The 19,938-nt window shown below is 44.8% G+C and overlaps 1 protein-coding gene across 2 annotated transcripts in view; it reads left to right on the top strand.

Annotated features, from left to right (window-relative positions):
* The first annotated feature begins 2,641 nt into the window (after positions 1-2,641).
* STX5 (syntaxin 5) overlaps positions 2,642-19,938 on the top strand; it is a 135,162-nt gene continuing 117,865 nt past the window's right edge. The window contains exons 1-2 of one of the 2 annotated variants that reach the window (XM_069207168.1): positions 2,675-2,747; positions 13,844-13,902. The gene's annotated coding sequence lies outside the window, so the exon portion shown is untranslated. Of the gene's footprint in view, positions 2,748-13,843; positions 13,903-19,938 lie in introns of both variants that reach the window. The other variant, XM_069207167.1, reaches the window with a different exon arrangement.

Below are 19,938 nucleotides of genomic sequence, written 5' to 3'. Positions count from 1 at the left end.
AACCCCCACCTTTTTTCTGCACCAAAAAGATTGTGCTGACAAAACCTGACGGGTGGGGGACCGTCCTGACTATTGCCTGTCTGTGAAGCAGTAAAAGTATTTAGTCTATGAAACTGCTTCCTGACTGGGAAAAATGAAGAGGAAGAGGGGCAATGTCTTGTTTGGGAGGGGAGTAAAACTCCATACTGTAACCTTGAGCAGTTTGTAAAATCTACAGGTCTTGGGAAATACGTTCCCGAGCAGCTAGATTCCATTTCAACTTCCCCCCATAATAACTTCTGAAAAGGGGATCACTCTCACTTTATGCAGTGACGTCTATGGAACCAAAACCACCTTTCCCACTGCGTCTGTGGGCGCGACCACAGTTTCTCCTGTTTCTGGAAGGATAGAATCCTGAGTGTGACTAATAGGAGCTGCGTCCTCTCAGGGAGCAGCCTATTGAGGCCTGATAGAAACCTCAGCCTGGCGCTTGGCCTCTAAAGCGTCTGGCCCTGTTAAAAAGGCCTCCACTGAACATCTTCGTCAAAGAGGTCTGGGGTTTGTCAAGAGCGGAGAAGGTGGAGACGTATTTACCCAGATCTTTCACAAATATGTCTTGGAAAAGCAGACCATTCACAAGGGTTCCAGGTTCTGAAGGAGCCAACTCAGCCAATTTCAGATCTATTCTCATCAGAAAGGATTTCCTCTGTTCCGTGGACATGGCACAGTTTGCGTCTCCTAAGAGGCATATTGCCATTTGTGCCCATTCTAGAATGGCCTCCGGATCCAAAGGAGAGCTGGATTATTTTGCCTGCGTGGCCATACGAGAGTCCAGTTCCGTGGTATCAGTAACTTTGCCAAGCAATGAAAGCCGAGGACATTCTGAACGTAAAGTATTATGCACGTCTTTGACAAAACTTTTGCGTAACCTCTCCTGCACATCATGCGCCACCTTGACAGAGGGTATCCATTCGGTAGATCTTGGATGAGTTATATTTTAATGATCAAAAAATAGGTTCTTTTGAACCACGGCGTCAGTTGCGGTTTGCTGAGTCTTACGTTTTCGTTTGGGAGACTGTTTGATATTGCCTAACGCTTGGTCGGAGTCCGAAGACTGCGAAGCAGAGGAGTGAGAGGCCTCAGTGTGTGGGGGAGCAGAAGCCAAAAATGGGCCAGAAGGATCAGGAGAAACTCCAGGTCCGTATCCATGATCATTGAGGACCGAAGAAGCCATTTGTGAAAAAATCTCTGCCGAGAAAAAAAGTCCTCAATGAGGCTCTAGGGGCACGGCCCACATCAGAAGGCTGACTGTCTCTCGTCAGTGTCTCAGAGGGGGAATGACCATCAATTCTCTCTTTCCGTACCTCACCAGAGGTTGAGTAAAGGGCTTTAAGGTATTTATCAGGGCCTGGTTGACAGAGTCCTGCACATGGAGACCCAGGGCCTGTACTAGTCTCTCCTCTATTTGATGTTCATAGGGCACTTCTGCCTCTTCCTGAAAATATTCGTCCTCTTCAGCGTAGTATGCCATGCCAGAAGGCAAGATGATATAAGGGAGTTCAACAAGGGGGTGGGGGATGTGGGGGGTGGCTGTGGCAGGTCAAAACAGGAGAAAAGCTCCTAATAACAATGATAGATAGATCTCTCAAACGGCCAAAATCAGTGTGGCGGGAGCACCTGCCCATCTTTTCCCTAAGCCAAAGCCCTTCTCCGTTTTTGCTCCCCGTTGGGCGTTCTAAAGGGATAGTATTACTTCAGGCGAAGCGCTGCACTCAAGGGAATCTCCGAACTGAAAACAATGTCGGAGATTGTCTCGCACACATGTGGGACCATGGAAATCGAAAGAGGACAGTCCTCTTGATGCAAGCGCTCAGCTGTCCTCCCGCGGAAGTCAGCTACACATGCGAATAAGGGGAAAAACAAAGCGCCCACCACAGACGCTCCACTTTCTAATTTCTGTTTCATAAAGTCATCTGCACTCTACACGGCCGAGACGGTGTTTTAAGGAAAGAGCTTGCCCAACGTGCAAGCGCGATGGGTGTGATTTATAAGGGTAGATTCCCTAGTCAAGCACTACTCAATCCCCACTCCCGCTCCACGGCTGTAATTACATTTTAATATAGATATCTATTTAAGGTTAGGAAATAAATTGAAGGAGTACATAGCCTTGGCTGCAAGCAGCAAAGAAAGAGGAAGGAGTAAGAAGGCAGAGACATTTACTTGGAAAGCAGGCCTGCCATAGGGCATTATGGACTACCAGGCTGTTGGGCTATGTAGTTTTGTGTTGATTAATGTTGATTAGCTTCTGTAATTTCTCAGTAAAGGAAGCGAAAGTATAATCCGAAACCTCCGGTCCTGACATAGGATCAAAAATACAGCCTATCTTTTGTCTAGTTTCTATGGTTATGCTATGAATTTCACGTTTCCTAGTCTACTGGCGTATCGTTGCAGCCATAGCTAATTCTGTTCCTTGGTTAGTGCTGAAAATCATCAGTGGATCTACTGCTGTATTATTAAACTTGATGCAAGCTTCCGTCTCTGCATTCATGGATCCGCTATTGACATACAAGTACCGTGACCTCACCCGGCCGTCAAGTGGAAGCGCGAGCTGACGTATGCACGCAATTCCGTGATCACGACACCGGCAGGAAGGAGGCGTGGCTTACTGCTTGCCGGCGCATGACGCTGTGCGTGGGATACGTGGCAGTGACGTCAGCTGTGGCCGGAGGAAAGAGTCAGCTGTGGAAGCTGAAAGGAGCAGAGTCCTGGTAAGAAGGGGTGGGAGGAAGGGGTTAAGAAGGATTTGAGGCAGGGGTACTCATGGCGAGGGAGTCGAAGAGAGTAGTGGCCCAGATCAGGGAGGAAAATCCCATAATCTCTGCCCACCTCTCCACCGGTCCCTTTAACATCATCCCCATGTTGAGCCCGGAATAGTTTCTGGGTGAATCTGTTCTGGGTGGTACGTCCACCCATGAGAGCGACACCTTCTTTGCTCCCTAATCCTGTATATTCGTTTGCCCCACTTCTTTACGGCGTCACTTTCATGGATGTCACTTCACTTCTTTCTCCTGGGCCTCCGTTGGAGACCCCTACTCAGATTTTTACATACATCCCTTGGCGTCTCATCTCCTCCAGCCCTAACTCTCTCGTTTTAATGTATACCAACTGTTCGTCACCATTTGTGTTATGACGCCCCAACGCCTATAGGCGACTCTTGATATCTCTGGCTGCCCAGCTGCTCTACGCCACAAGGGTCACCCTCCCAAATTGTACTCGTTTACTGGCTTCAGCACCAGCCCAGGGTTCCTCACACCTTCGAGGACTCCGTCGCCCTACTTACGTAGGCTCCTCTCTATTGAAAATTATACCTACTTGTATTTTGCCATTATCATACTGGACGCTGCTGTATGCACAGTCTTTTTGTTTATGCCCCCGCCCATAGTATGTTTTCTCATCTTCTGTTCTGGAAATGGTAAAAGTCGACCTGACTTGGTCACATACAATTAAACATTACTAGTCGACCTACAGAAATATAAGGCCCCTACGGCTATGGCAGTGCATTGTACGATCTGGACTGTATACTGTTTTCCCGGCCTTTTACTGCGCTGTGCATTTTTTATCCATACATCGAGTATGGTCACTCTTTCCTCCATCCTATATAATAGATGATTAAGGGTGGTTCCTTGGAGCAGGGGTAGTGTGAACTCCTTAATTTGTTTGTTGCACCTGGCTAGAGTGTTTCCTGCCATTGGTTTCTTTGGTAGCCCATGCTGTAACTTGTTGCATCAATCCAGTTTCACTTTCACCTTTGCATGCTCCATTATGACCGAGTGGCTGGACTTGGGTAGTTCTTTGTAGCGGTGACAGAGTTTCACAATATTATGAGGTGCTGTGGTTACAGTTATCTGTTGGCCCTAGGTTTTTGTTCATAATGGAAATTTCATTTTAGATAACTAGAGCGGGCTTACATTTTAGGCACTGTATTTTTTAGTTAGGTTTGAGTTGAGCAAGGATCGTTTCAGCCTTTTGAGGTTAGTGGGAAAGAATGGAAGTGGCACTAACATGAAACATTTGCATATTATAGGTAATTATTTGTCATCGTACATCTCAAAAGAGCCCTGGTTAGGCACTTTGGGGCCATTCTGTGATTGGTAGGTGGACAAATAAAGGTAGAAGCCGACATGGGCCAATACAGCCAAAGAAAAATAAATGTAAGAAATCGGAGAAGCACAGATTCCCATCCAATATTGCTCACAGTTTAGAAGTTTCCTCAATTTATGGGTTATGACCTGAAATGTCAAAGCTGAACATGCGTCAGTGTAGACGTAACTGGCACTGGTTAGAAGCTTTAAATCAAACTGGAATCTCATGCAAAGGGGGTTACAAATCACTGGTTGGGCCAAGTCTATTGTAGCAACTGGGTGGAGGGGGCAGGGCACACTGCCTTTGCATCAGCACCAGTCCTCTCAAACGCATTCACGTTATTGAAGCTCATAGTTGTTTCAAGTAAGTAGAGAGTGTTCACCATCAGTAATGTTGAAGCATATGGTTGCGTCACTGGGCACGTTTTGACTGACTGTGTAAATAGGTTCTGGCCTGTTGCTAGGTGAATTCATCCACAAGAGTTACCGACCAGTGTCATAGCTTACCAGCACAGCTTAAACGTGGGTTGAACTAATAATTCACTGTTCTATTACACATATGCAAAGCATTTGGAAATGAACTTAAGAGGCTTTTTCTTATTTCTTGTAGAATAAAAGTGAATTCATATGTTGTGGAAACTCCTTTCTCAAGGCTGAAAATATATATATTTATATTAATACGTTAGGTAGTGACGTTTTCAAACAAAAATAAGTCTAATTTACTTCCTTTCTCTGTAAGTAGTTTTATTCCCACAAAAATCTTCATGCACGTAAATCATTTTGATTACAAACTGAACTCCTGCACCTGCGAGCCAAAATGTAAATAGCTTTGCGGAATCAAGCCCATAACACTTTGACTTTACAAGACCTAGCTGTAGCACATAAAACAGTTATCTTGTACATGATATGTTCTCGCAAAGTGTTTATAATTCTGGATCATGTAATGTTTCATGTGACTTAGGGCCAGATGTAGCAAAGGGTTTTTCCCATTCTCTGTCAATGGGAAAATGTGTTCGTACATATGGCCCTTATGTGCCTCGCACCATTCTTTTCACAGTTTTACTGGGTTTTCATTATTGTCCACTCCAGGTGGTAAAGGTAGAGCGGGGATGGGGGATTTCAGTTTTTTGAGAAGCAACCTGATTTATAATTATTTGCAATGCAATATCCTAGTATGTGGTATTCATATTGTGATCACTGAATTGCTTTTTCAGTTACGTACAATATACCATGTACATATCAACACTAGGTTTATTCCAATTATGGATGTCAGCGAGTCACTGATTTTTATTGGTAACTTACGTGAAGGAGCTGTAAAATGCTGTACGAATAACTGTTAATCTGTGAATGCTCCTGGACGTAGGGGTGCTTTGGAGAAAGCCAGTTGTTACTCAGTGGCTGCCTAGATGGTGTTAGCTATTTTCATCCTCCTCTGCTTTGGATGTGTTGCACAGAATGTATGGAGGTGTCACTGTTTTTGATCAAATGCAGCAGTGTGGGTGATATTGGTCCTGTGCTCCATTCTAGATTAGAGGTCTTCAACCCTTTTTATGCTGAGCCCCTCCTAACCAAAAATTGTGAAGTCGGGGGGTTAACTCCAAAACTTGTGGCAAAAATTGGGGAGGTGGAGAGGGCATGGGTAATTACATGGGCCAGGATTATGAGATCATTTCAGGATTGCTTGTTTGCAGTTCATGATCCACACTAAATGCAAGATTAATAAAAAAGAAAATGCACCAGGCAAAACATAATTGGCTAGAAACACTACTACATATATTAGGGTGCTGTGAGCCCTTTGCTTTCCAAAGGCCCAGTGCACCTGCTGCAATCATGTCTACAGTGTGTACAGGGGATGTAATACTGCCTGCATTTTTTTTTGCTAATTGTTGCTGTGTGGGATTACATCCCCCAGTATCTCTAAGGCCAGGATAGCGACCCACACACACCCACACCCCCCCCCCCCCCCCCGATTGGTAACTACTGATGTAATTGGTGCTCGGGTCTTGAGGACCAACCCCCTAGGCCTCAGAGAATCAGAAAAACTGGTTTGAATATTGAAATGGAGGACCCAGCACTCAGTTGTATACTCTGGACTTACAGGGGTACACCAGTGTGCCAGGTGTGTGAAAGTTACCAAAGCAACCAAATTTAGAGGAGAGAGCTCTATCACTGGGATCCGGATTAGCAGGATCCCATTGAAAACAGTCTAAACACACTGATAGGCAAAAAGTGGGGGTAACCATGCCAAAAAGAGTGTAGCTTTGAAACAGTTGGCTGATGCCCAAGGACGAATTGGAACTCTCCATCTGGGATTCTTTTATAAACACCTTCCTACCTCTGGGTAGGGTGGAAGAAGGCACCCGGCGGGGTGAGGTTAATTTCTGCTGCTCCATCCCAGGCCTCATCGATTCCTCTGTGGAATCACTTTTCTCCCCTTCATAACTTGCATGAAAATGGCTGGTGTTAATGGTTGCCTGTTCTGGGTCCCCTTTTCCCCTGTATTACAGGATGCAATTCTTCTATAAGCATGGTTTCGAGTCCAGGCCTTAAAGTTAAACTAAGATTAAGTCCAAGTCTATTACTCAGACCAACCTGTGTTGTCAAAATTAGTCATTTATTATCTCGAACCATTGCTGGTGTTCACTGTAAGGTATCCAGCAAAGATTGCATGTATTGTATTAAAAAGTTTGATCTAATCTCTCTACGAGAGAACTTGGTCCGGAACGATTTTCACATTGGTGGGTTTCTTTCTTTCTGTAACCCTGCATTATCATCAGTTTGTAGGAGGGCAAGGAGACTTGGCCACTGTAATTTCTATTATGTTTTGTGACTTAAAAGTTAAGCCCATTGGTTCATCCCCTTTGCTTCAGTTATTATTTCTGATGCAGCTGGGTACAGTTGTTCTTTTAGTTGTAAATTTCTAACAGTGTTTTCTTTTTTTTTTTTTTTTTTTTTCTTTATCATCGTTGTGCCAATGGTGTGGCTAAGTTAGAGTATACAATTGAAAATATGAGTTTTAAAAATCGTTCGCATTGCCTACTTTGGCGTGTGATTTCAGTTATAAGTTGCGTGAATTTAGCAGGTCAGGGGTCTGTGGTTTGGAGAATTCAGACAGCCAGGCATTGGCACATTTCAGTCACTGTTAATTATGTGGATGCCCTAAACAATATCATATACTCTAAGTATTTAGTGTTTGTGAGTGACTGTACCATGGTCACCCCAAAGTCATACCCAACTTTTACTGGCGGTAACAAACATAGCACTGTTGATTTTATTTTAATTTCACATTCATTTAGTTTTTTACTTCTTGATTTAAAATCTCCCCTGTTTGCTCAAGTGATCATAACCCTCTAGTTATATTTTATTAAAGCAGCTAATGCAAAATTAAGCCCTGGTTGGAAGTGGCCTCTTTACTTTTAGCTCCAGCAAAGGCCTCAGAATGAAATGGGAGCATGTTAACCCGAAACGTTTTTTTGAAAATAAAGTTTCTGAAAATTTGGGTGCAATATATGTGTCAGACATCGGCTATTGTCACTTCCTCTATAATAGAGGGCTTTGTCTGCTTAGCTATTTCTCAGGCGCTTTCTGTGTAACGTTCTTCATCCATTACACTTCAACACGAATGGTTCAGTGCAGCTTGCTCAAAATCACATGAACAGCTAACGGCGGCCTTAAACACTGTGCCAAACAAATAGGGAATATATCATTGTAGCATGTAAAGCTCATAAAGGTATGTTGAAGGTTGAACTTATAAATGAGGCATGGTTTGACCTGTTAGCTTCTAGGAACTTGAAGGATGCCAGGCTATTTTGAGAGGTTTTGAACAGTCCATTATTTCCAGAAGTCCTTCCTCTAACATAGAGGGTCTCATTAGATCTGAAAACTTCCAGTTTGGTCTCCTGCCTGCTTGCCCTATTACGAGTTACCCGCTGGGCGGAAACAGGATTTCTGCTTGCTGACCCAGCCAGAAACTACCCACAACACTGATGTTGGCTCGTAATCAAGTCGACGGCAATGTTACAGTGCATCAGGTGTGAGAGTACCCGTCGCGCTTTTCACTGGGTATAGTTCAGGCAATGATCAGCACAACAGGGATGCCCAGGGGGGCCCCTGCACTGCCGATGCCAAGTGCACCCCATCTCCACTAGTATTTGCTTGACAGTGGAACCGCAATGCAAAGACTGGCGGACACCGGGGGCGTAATCGCCAGGGTAGCTACCCTGGCGGATTAAGACTGCTGGCACCGCCAGGCCGTGGCTGGTGAAAAAGTGGTGGTGCCGGTGGTCAGACTGTGGCACTTTCACCACGGTCATAATGTGGCTATCGGACCATCACATCTAGCAGTCCTAGAAGTGCCAGACTCGTAATGATGGTCAGAATGTCTAATCCATGCGGTGTCCTGGGTCACCCAGTTCATGCAAGTATTTAAATCTAATCATGCGAGTACTCTTCAGGACATTGGGATACCTTCTGGTAAAGATCGACATTTGGCTCTCTAGTCTAGACAGTCCATCACTGTTAAGGATGTTGCTGTTACCATCAAGCACAGCCAGTGCAGGAAAGCCCCGCGGCTTGATGGAGTCCCTTTAGACATGTTCAGAGAAAATATTGACCTGTGGGCCCCTCTGCTTAAAAATATCTTTAGAGCTGCAATTACTGCCTTAAAAAATCTAGTGCCTTGCCCTTGTGGTAATATATCAAGGCAAACACATTGCACTTTATGCTTTTTGCACACTTTATACATCCATGAGATCTTGTTTCTTAGTTCCTTTTCTGCATCCATTAAGTTTCAATTCCTACAAGAAGGGCTTTAGATTACTCCATCGCGGCAATTAGCCGGGGGTTTGTCATGATCAGATCAGTAACATTAGAGGGTCCTTAAGTATCAGGAAAAGATAATGCTAATAGGGCTCAGCTGAATTTTCCTCACAATTATGTTCTGGTATTTGGGATATTTATTGCACTTCTAATACTGAACAGAGTTTTGCATCTTTTATACTGAGATTTTATTTGGTACGTAATTGCTTACTTGTATTTTTTAGATGGGCTGTGTGTGTAATTTGTATTAATATTGCCCATTGATGGGTTTTTTGCCTAATAAAGTTTGACTGATTAGTACAATGTATATTAAATTACAACCCAATATTACTATTGGTTTCTTTTTTAGGTCGAACGCGCAATCTCTTTGACCTGTTGTGAGTATTGTAGGCTTTCAACCATACCCACCTCCTGCCCATCACCTTCACTCGTTCGTGGGCTCGCCTTTCAAAAATCTGTTGTCATAAATGGTAATTGCTTTACGTTTGTCCCACCTTGGGGCAGTTTTGTGACCGCCTTGCAGACTGCCCCTGTTACGTGGATGATTGCACGATTGCCGATACACTTCAGAGTGGGCAAACAATTTTTTTTTACCTCTCAGCTTCGTGCTGCATGGTGGCCATGGCGCTCACAGCGCAAAAGGGCACAACAGCGTGAACTCGAACGGCAGTATTGGAGCACTGGTCACATTGTTCATAGCTACCTAATCAGTCATTTCTTGTGGCTCTCCCCTTAAAACACTTGAAATTGGTAAATAGTTTCCTTAAAACAGAAATCCTTGAAGCGAAAGCGGCTCTCCCGCACAGTGAGAGCGCTGATACTACAATATTCTTTGCACTCTGGGAAACTCACCCCATGATGCTTTGTAGGGCATTCATTTGCAAAATATTTTTGCTCATAATTCAGCCTGTGGTGGTCCTGTGACAATGGGACCACCTTCAAAAATATTGACCACAATGTGCTCTTTATGTCCACATCATCTCAGGGTCCCCACACTATATTTGTCTCTGAAGGCTGGAACTTTAGTTTTACAGCTGGGAGAAGTTTTGTTTTATGGGCCTTATTTGTAATAGCATTGCATTAGGCCTTCTAGCCTTGAAAATGTGTAATTCATTATGTCCTCCATTGGCTACATATATGGTTACAAAACATTACTTTCTCCCGTTCTGTGGTGGTCCTAAGACTATGGGACCACCTTCAAAACATTGACCACAATTTGCTCTTTCTGTCTTTGTCATCTCTAGCTCCCCTCACTGTTAGTGGGAGGTCCAAAATAATAACTCCCAAGGCTGGAACATTTGTTTTACAGCTGGGAATAGCTTGTGATTTAAGGGCCTTGTTTGTAACAGGCCTGCTACCCCTGAAAATGTATATTGCACTATGTTCTCTAGGGGCTAATTACATGGTTACACTGCATTATTTATTGCCTTTTTTCTTTTTCTGTGTGTTATTTTTTTAAACTTTTTATTTTTTGTAGTATTATTATTATTATATTTTTTTTACAGCTATTTACATTGTGGTTTCCACTTGGGGCTTCTCTAAACATTAATCATATCAACATACTAAAGCATTTGTGGCATGGAAACTTGCCCCATTGTGCTTTGCAGGGCACTACTTTTACAAAACATTTTTGCTCATAACTGAGCCTTTTGGTGGTCCTAGGACAATGGGACCACCACCAAAACTATCACAAAAACATGCTCTGTCTACGTTATCTCTGGGTCCCCACACTAGGTTAGTGGGGACCCCAGAATAATAACCAGGCAGTGTCTTTGTCAAGCTTTCTCATGGCTGGAAATTTTGTTTTACAGCTGGGAGAAGTTTTGTTTTAAAGACCTTGTTTGTAATGTCAGATAAAGGTTTATATAATTTTATATATTTAATAATAATAATCTTTACTTATTACAATTATGACCATGATTCAGGCCAATTTAACATCTTTATTACACTATGACTATTTGAACACTCTTGATATGTTTGGGTGACCATTCTAGTTTATTTCTCCGCTGTAGCTGTCGTGTGTCTTTTTTGGGGGAATTGTGTTAGTCAGCCAGCAACTCTGATGATGGGATGGTGAAAGTGGGATTCTGTTGGCATGGCAGATTTCAATTAGGATGCTAAATGGCAACATTTTCATTTTTTTTCTGCAGCTAGAGAAAGAAAGTAAATGGAAGTGCTTTAGTTATATGCAGGGCCACTGGAATTATATGGCAGGAAAGGACAAGATTGTGAGGCAGGGTTGGCCAATTTATGTGGCAAGAAAATTCCAGTTATGAATTCACAGTGCCAATAGCTCTAACTCAAGCAAATGTGAGACCTACTGCATTTCAAATGCTTGTTATTTTGTTGTGTTGTGTGAAAATTCCCGACATGCTGTATTATATGAAAAGTATCAGGTTAACTAAAGAATGTTTCTGTGGCCATTTAACTACTTAATACATAACATGTATTAGTTTAGGTTGAAATTGAAGGTGGGCAGTGGTTTGTTTTTTTACTCTTCAATCGCATGGAAGTGATTGATCCATGCCATTGAATCAACTCTTCTAATGATGAATCTTTCATTCTTTTAACTCAGTTTCATTGGAAATGTTACGTCTAGTGTTGCCTTTGTTTGAACATTGTGATAGACGTTGCCAGGATCTTTAATTGATTAGAAAATCTTAATGTTCTATTTTATTCCTTTTACCTACTTCTTCAAAGTGCAAGCTGTGTCTTATCACCATTTTTTCCCAAACATATTTTTATTAACATGTTATAGAACAGACATAACATTGTATTCACGACGTAACTACGTACCAGTCAAAGGTAGATATATATGCCTTCATAGTTTTATCGCACGTTTAGTTATACATAGTTGTCAGTTAACATTGCTTAAGCAATAGAGTGAGTTAAGAGTGATTACATAAATCATTGGCTAAGGTAGTTCTACTATCATTTTGTTCTTTGCATCTAAGCCAACAGCAATCTAAAGTTATTTGTTATTTTATATGTAGTAGTGGCCGGTATCTGGTTAACTGCAAATCATTGCTCCCATGTTATTAAATAGCCTACAAGATAAAGGTACACCAGTATTCTGTCCTTATGTATCAATATGCATCAAAGGACAGGTCAACTATTTTCTCATTTCTGTTTGGGTACATTACAATCCCTGGCATGGATACCTACCTCAGTGTCTGGTACTAATTAAGGTTGCATTAAACAGCCCTTTACCTGCTCTGTGCTCATGTTAATATTGCTGCAATATCTGTCATTTTGGATCAGGGTGGTGTGGGGGGGATGGGAGACAGCAGCAAGGGGACAGCCCCTCCGCTCAGCACTTTGTATTGGCGTGGCATGAGGTAAGGATAGGATCTGCTTGTTGTGCACTTCACAGGTCAATTGGCCCGGTTGGTGCCTGTGCCCTCTGTAGTCACTTGGGTGTCCTCTAATCCATTCTGTCGAGGTTTTCTATTAACATTTCCCAATCTGCTGAAATGGGGCTTTTCCTCAGGCCTCTGTATTCCTCTCTGTGCAAGGCTGTGCACTCTGCCTTCCCCAACAGAGTAACTCCGTTCTCTGTCTGGTCTGACGGTGGAGCAAGGGGATTTCCAGTGAATTGTAATTAACCGTTTGGCTAGTATAAGTGCTAGGTTGACAAATCTAGTAGCCATTCCCGCTTTCCCTGGCCTGGGCTACAGATACAATATGCAATGGTCTGCCGAATACCACAGGAGAACTCTGTTATCTCACAAAGTGTGTTGCAGATTCTATTCCAGTAATGTCTTGGGGGCAGACAGGCCCATGTGGAGAAAATCTGACTCTACTATAGGGCACCAGGAACAGGTGGACTTTGTGGTTGGAAATAGGGAGTGTACCCTTTGTGGAGTCAAGTAGGCCCTAAGGAAGATTGCAAACTGGATACATTTGAATCGTGCTTTGCTGGGAATATAGGATGCATGTTCTGTAAGGAATTTCCATTCCTTATCATGCAAGGGGCACGCTAAGTCTGCCTCCCATCTTTCCCGCAAGGGGGAGGGGGGGGGGAGTGATATACATGGATGGGAACGTTGTACTTTGTCTAGTCATTTAATTAGATGCCTCCCTGACCCCATATCATAAAGTGTCTGTACTAGGGAATGTCTGGGGTCCCTCCCCAGAGGTGGACCATTGGTGGCGTATATGATTTGACAGATTGGCCTGTGTTAGGAATTGGTTACCTGGAAGTTGAATTTGGGTGATAAACTTCCTATGGGAGAGGAGGTGACCTCTATGGAGAGATTCACCCCCCCCCCCCCCCCCCCCCCACCCCAGGTCGAGAATCCACTCTCATCCAGTTGCCTCGGCCTTATCATAGAGAGCACCCCAACTGGGGTGGGAAAGCCACACGGGAATGTTGAGTGCGTATGGTGTTGTAGTCTTGGTAAACCTGAGCGCCGTGAGCCAGTTCCACAGCACATTTTGCAACAACAGGGGTAGCTGCTTTGTGTGGTGCAGTTTTTCTGGCAGCAGGAGTGATTGTAGTTCTCTACTTTCTAATCACATTTGTGTATAGTTGATCTCCTGGGGATTTATTCCCGCTAACCAGTAGACCAGCCATTACAATTGTGCTGCAATGCAGTATGTGTGAAAGTCAGGCGCACCCATCCCTCCCTTCCATGTGGGCAACTGTAATATACGAAGACTGATGCCCCATACTAATGCTGTCAGTAAGATTTTCAGTGTTTTGAAAATCGATCTTGGTACTCAAACTGGGAGATTCACAAAAAGTACAATAACCTAGCAAGCATCAAAATCTTGGCTAGTGCCAAGCGTCCAGCCACTGACAGGGAAGTCCAAAATTTGATCTGTGATATTAATGTTGTTATAGCTTTGTTCAAATTACCTTCCAGTTAATCGTCAGGGGAGTGCTAATTTTGTACCCCTAGATATCTGAATGTGTTGAGCCACGGGGATCTCCAGTACACCCATTGGGACGTTGGCAGAGGTGAGTAGCCCCTCTTGAAATTAAAACGCAAGTGACTTTGAATGGTTTACTTTCAGGCCTGAGAACACCAAATTGTTAAAGGGTGTGGCTTATTAGTTCATGTTCTCTACCCATGTCACGTACATATAACAGCATGTAATCCCCAGGACACAATGTATATCCGCCCCTCACACCAATCAGGGATCCCCCAGTTGTCTCCCTCCTGCCTCAACTTTTGGACAAGGGTTCCCATTGCTAGAGCAGAAAGTAATGGGGTCAGCGGGCAGCCCTGTTGGATGCCCCAGGATATCTGATAGATTGGTGAGATGTGTTCACCCGTCTTCGCTCTGGCCGGTGGGGGGAGGGGGTGGGGGGAGTACAGTACTTTAACCCATCTTATGTAACCAGACGGTATGCTAAATTTCCTAAGAATGGCAAATAGATACTCCCAATCTCGCGAATCAAATGCCTGCTGCAACCCTAGCAAAGAGCATCCAGTCCTTGGGTAGGCTGCCCACATTACCTCCATCACCTGTTACAGACGGCAAATGTTTAAGGAAGTGCTCCTGCAGGGTATAAAACCACATTGATCAGTGTCAATCAATTCAGGTGCTCGACCTGTTTTTGATAAAGAACTGACTAGCGCTTGCCTCAAGGTTACAGGGAGCTCCCTTTGCTCTAGTGCCGTTTTGCACATTGTAACCAACTTTGGGATTATCGGTGATGCAAATGTAGAGTAGAATTCGATTGGCAGCCCATCAATACCCAGGGACTTAATGCGTGGCATCTCCCTTACAGCTTGACGTACCTCTTTTTCCGTTACGGGCCCATCCAATTGCGTACAATCCGCTCTGGACAGACGTGGGAGTCGGAGGTCCATGAGGATTGGGGAGGAGGTGACAAGGGCCTGCAATACTGTTGGAATGCCCGATTCACCTCTAACTGAGTAGCGCACAACAGACCAGATTGCGATATCACCTGAAGGATCGAGTTAGGGGCCCGGGGAGGTTGTATCATACGCGCTAATAAGGTCCCTACATTATCTCAGTCTACATGTGTCCAGTGTCTATAGGTTTTGTAGTCATAAACCCGCAGTTGCTCAAGTTCTGCAAATCATTTTTTAGCTGCCAGCAGTGCAGGTGTAATGATAGCATCCTCGATCAATTCTCGCTCTAAGCTACCCATTTGGTTCTCTATACCTGTAAAGTCTTGTAGCAACTTGGTCATAGTCCCTAGTATGGTTTTAATGGCTACCCTCCTAATAACTACCTTAAATGCATCACCTTCCACTATTTTTGTCGAGGCGGCACCATCGTTTATAGTGAAGTACTCAGTTATGGCAGTGTTCACAGTGCTACCAAAGGACGCATCCTCACGATGGGTCGGTTGCATACGCCAAGTAGGGATTGGCGTAGGGACGCAGCCCCTTTGGAGTGTCAAATCCAGACGGTTCTGATCTGAAAAGGTCTTAGCTAAGTATGTTTTGTCTGAAACGCCTCGTCGATTTGGTTGGGCATAGGATGCAGTCCTATCAGGTGTGTAAGCCGTGCTGTGGGGAGAAAAGAGTATTCCCTCATGTTGTGTTCTCATACGTCTGCTAGATCCCGATGTACAGACCAGGCTATGAGCACCTGTGCTTGCTTTAAAGAGTTGGTGTTAGGCAGCGGTGGATGCAACACTCAATCAATCAATCAAAGAAATTTGTAGAGCGCGCTACTCACCCGTGAGGGTCTCAGGGCGCTGGGGGGGTGGAACTGGGAGGGTCACTGTTCGAACAGCCAAGTCTTGAGGTTCTTTCTGAAAACCAGTAGGTCTTTGGTTTTGCGAAGGTCGGTTGGGAGGGAGATCCAGGTTTTGGGGGTGAGGTAGGAGAAAGACCTGCCTCCTGTGGCGGTGTGCTGGATGCGGGGGACTGCGGCTAGGGCGAGGACGGCTGATCGGAGGTTGCGTGTGGGAGTGTGGAAGTTTACCCTTTCATTGAGGTAGGTTGGGCCGGTGTTGTGGAGGGATTTGTGTGCGTGGATGAGGATCTTGAATGTGATTCTCTTGTCTATGGGTAGCCAGTGAAGGGATTTGAGGTGTGGTGAGATTCGTTCGTGGCGGGGGAGGCCAAGGACGAGGCGCGCGGCTGTGTTCTGGATTCTTTGGAGTTTGCGTTTGAGTATGGTGCCGGCGTAGAGGGCGTTGCCGTAGTCCAGTCTGCTGCTGATGTGTGCATGGGTGACTGTCTTTCTGGTTTCTGGGGGGATCCATTTGAAGGATTTTTTTTAGAGTGCGGAGTGTGTGGAAGCAAGAGGAGGTTAGAGCATTGATTTGCTGTGTCATGGAGAGGGAGGGGTCGAGGATAATGCCGAGGTTGCGTGGTTGGGTTGCAGGGGTGGGTGCAGGACCTAGGGCGGTGGGCCACCAGGAGTGGTTAAAATCCCCTCCTATCACACACGGAAATTGTGCCCATTCTCCCAGTGTTGCGGAAAGGTGCTGCAAAGAGACACCTTGGTATATGTTGGGGCAATGTATACTCCCTAGTACCAACGGCACTCCATCGAACTCTCCCAGTGCGAAGGCATATCTACCAAGGGTGTCTATTTTGGTGTGCTCTAATCCAGATGGCAGAACCTCTGGCAAACCCAGAGTAGGTGGTGGCTATTACTTGGCCTCTCCACTTTAATCGAAGCCGGGCCACCTCTGGTATTGATAAATTAGGCAATAGATGCTTTACGGTGATGTAGTCAGGCTGTCACCCCTTTCCTCTTTTGAGCGCGACCCAAACCTCTAACATTTTGTCACTATCTTATAAAGGTATGGTGTTGTCATCATCTAGCTAACGTGCGGCCTGGCACCCACCCAGTTTGGCAGAGCATCCCATGGCAGGCAAACCAGCACTTTATAAACCCCAACTATTAGGTCCACCATGAAACATCTGTTCGACCAAACATTCATCCTAACTTCAGGAGGGTCTGAAAGTGTGGCCGGGTGTCTCCAGAACAGGGATCACCAGACATTGCAGGCTCTCCATTCTGCCTCCCTCCCCCAAGTGCAGGACCTGACCTGGACTATGTGCCCTCACTCACTGGAGTGTCACAGAGCCCACTCGATCGCTGCCGAAAGGAGACACCGCCGCAGCTCACATGTGCCCGACCGCCGGGGCTGACGGTTATCCACTGGAAGAGTTAGTCACCCCATGGGAGAGCCGGGCAGGGACGTCCTCCAAACTGCTACCCAGGCTGCGTAGGTCGCACCACTCTTGTCCTCAGCCGACCAAATTCCAGGCGTCGGGGGCCAACCATGAGGGACTCTGAGGGCTCTCTCAGGTCCCCCCCGGTCACCTCCCACAGCTGTAGCCGAGCAGGGCGAATTTCCTGGCCTTGTCTGCAGGATAATCTGGTCTCCCGGGCAGGTCTCTGGAGCTGCACTAGCCTGCGTCTGCCATATTTGGCACCATAGAATGGCCTGTTGCACATAAGATGTCATTGCATCTAATACAGCCAACAAAAGAAGTGGATTGCTACATTGTGGAAGGTTGTGGCTAATAAAAGGAAAAAAACAGAACTGGGGCAGTATTGCAGTAACTGCAGCAGGGGCTCAAGATGGGTGTTAGTACCATCAGTGCATGTTGGTATTTTCGTAGTGGCTACAGATTTCTTGTACTCCTAAATAAGGTCACTTCTTTTGAAGGGACAAGGAGTCCTAGGGACACCCCTCTGCAGTTGGGTGTTGTCACTCACTGCACCCTTGTGCAGGGGGACCTCTTACACCCTTTTAAAAGCAGGCCTAGCTACTGTAAGCACAGTGGAGGTCCGACTGGCCTCTTCTAGTATAAGGCTTTCGCTAATGCACTGCCCCTCTGGCAGGTATGAGTTTGTAGCTGTGCGGAGGCAAATGTATTTACTGCATTATGGCATGCTATCCCAGTCTGTGTCCATTTAAAGATGCGCTTTGGCACAAACGGGGACAGCGCTTCCCATATGTCATGCAGGCCCAGGTCTCTTACTGCTCACAATGGTGTCATAACAAAACCATTTAACAATTTATACTGAAAAAACAAAGGGTACAGGCACGTTATAGTTAAGAAATAGATTTTTTTTTAAATGGAAGTTCACCTAAAATATCAAAGGTTACAGGGATGTTATAGTTGGGATCACATTTTAAACGTACCAAACTATAAAAATTCACCAGTTATACTTAGTTATCTTAGGTAACTATAACTCTTGCCCCTGCCAAGCACAGTTATCTGATCAATAATCTTACTGCATGTTACAGTAACATTATCAATAATGTCATGAGTGCTGTAATTTGTGCAAATTTTTTTTTTTTTTACCTAAAGTTAATTTCATTACTATATGTTAATTCAACCACCACCGCCGTCGCATGTGTGGCAATGGGCTGGAGGGTCTGGCCTTGGCCAGGCCCAGAAAGCAACGCCCTAAGCACCAAACCTCACGCTGCGCACAGCCCTTTCCCCTTGCATGGCAGGAGTAGGCCGCAGCGTGTCTCTTAGTGTGAGAGGGTGTCTCTGGGGGTAAGAATCTGTCTTGGTGTGAGAGATGGTGCATCAGTGTCTTAGTGGGTGTGTCAGTTCATGTGTGGGTCTGAGTGGGTGCATGAAGGTTTCAGTGGGTCTTTGAGTGGGTGCATAAGGGTCTGAGTTGGGCTGTGAGTGGGTGCGAGTGGGTCTGAGTGGGTGTGTCAGTGGGTGTGTGAGTTTCTGATTGGGCCTGTGAGCGGGTGCATAAGGGTGTGAGTTGGGTCTGTGAGTGGGTTAGAGAGATTAAAAAAGAGAAACCGAGAGAAAGAGGGAGAGAGACTTTTTTTTTTAGACTTTGGTGAATGATATACTTAGAATTTGATATTTTTTGACAAATTGAAAACAAAAATGTATTTGTAAATTTAAAGAGCGAGATCACCTTTCATTATGAACCTTAAACTTTTTAAGGTTGAAAACAAATTAAAGTAGGAAAATGACCATAGCCACACCTGGACTAGAACACTCAACTTTAAGTGTGAGGGTCTGTGACTACAACCGTTATGCCACAGGTAAGTCCTTGTTCTCTGAAGTCATTGCGTGGAGAGACCATTGCAATGGCCATCTCTTTCTCTTCCATCCACTTATGCTTGTTGAAATGTACTCTGGTACTTAGTCGAACACAAAATAGCCAGATATCAAGATCCTTCATGAGCTCTAATGCAGAGAATTTGAGCTATGCAGTGTGTGTGCCTTTCTCCTTTCTTCTTAACAAGTAAATTAGTAATTTGTCAAGGGTAGTGGGCGCTGCCCCCTCCAAATGGGATAGCAAGAAAGTACCCTAATTGTCTGGATTGCCTTTTGTTACCAGTTAAAAAAAAAAAATACAGAGTGGGCTTTCACTTCACCCAGAAGAGTATTTCTCTCACACCTCATGCTATTGACTATCTGGCCCATTGTTCTGCTTCTTATGGAGTGCTAGAATTACAGTGCTTAATGGACTGTTTTGCATCTCCGAAGCACTCTGAATCATCACTCTTTATCTTATAGACGCAGTGTATGCAGAAAAACTTCCTTTTGTGTGGGTATCCACCATTCTATAGCAGGATCGGAGGCTTCGGATTATGCTTCTCTTTACTTTGCTAAACAAACAGCTGCCAATCAAAATACATACAACTTTAAACTACATATCCCATGAGCCTTTAAAACAGTCTTGTCCAATTGTATCCCTTCCATAAATCGACACTGAAGTCCTTCTTCTTTCTTTGCTGCGGCAGCAGTCAAAGCTAAGTGCTCATTATTTTACCATACATTGTCAATATATGATGTTTGCTTTGTGTTAAATTTGTGCGTGCCCGGTGTTTCTGCATTTGTGCAATCTTAGGGTTCTTCCTCTCCCTAGTGCGCCAGAAGTGGAGCAGGAGGGAGACCGTCTGAGGCTTTTTGTCTCTATATTTCATTGAGGACGTTGTCCTCTCTTTGTTGCACACGTGCGCCTTGGACCGCATAGGGGGATTTTATATTTCGGATCAGTTTGATGCGCCCAACGCTCTCCAGCTAGAGCATTGGTCCCAGAGAGTGACCAACGGGGCTGC

This window comes from Pleurodeles waltl, chromosome 9 (assembly GCF_031143425.1).
Source record: "Pleurodeles waltl isolate 20211129_DDA chromosome 9, aPleWal1.hap1.20221129, whole genome shotgun sequence".
NCBI lineage: Eukaryota > Metazoa > Chordata > Amphibia > Caudata > Salamandridae > Pleurodeles > Pleurodeles waltl.
The sequence above is the reverse complement of the archived record's forward strand: the minus strand, read 5'-3'. Positions and strand labels throughout refer to the sequence as shown.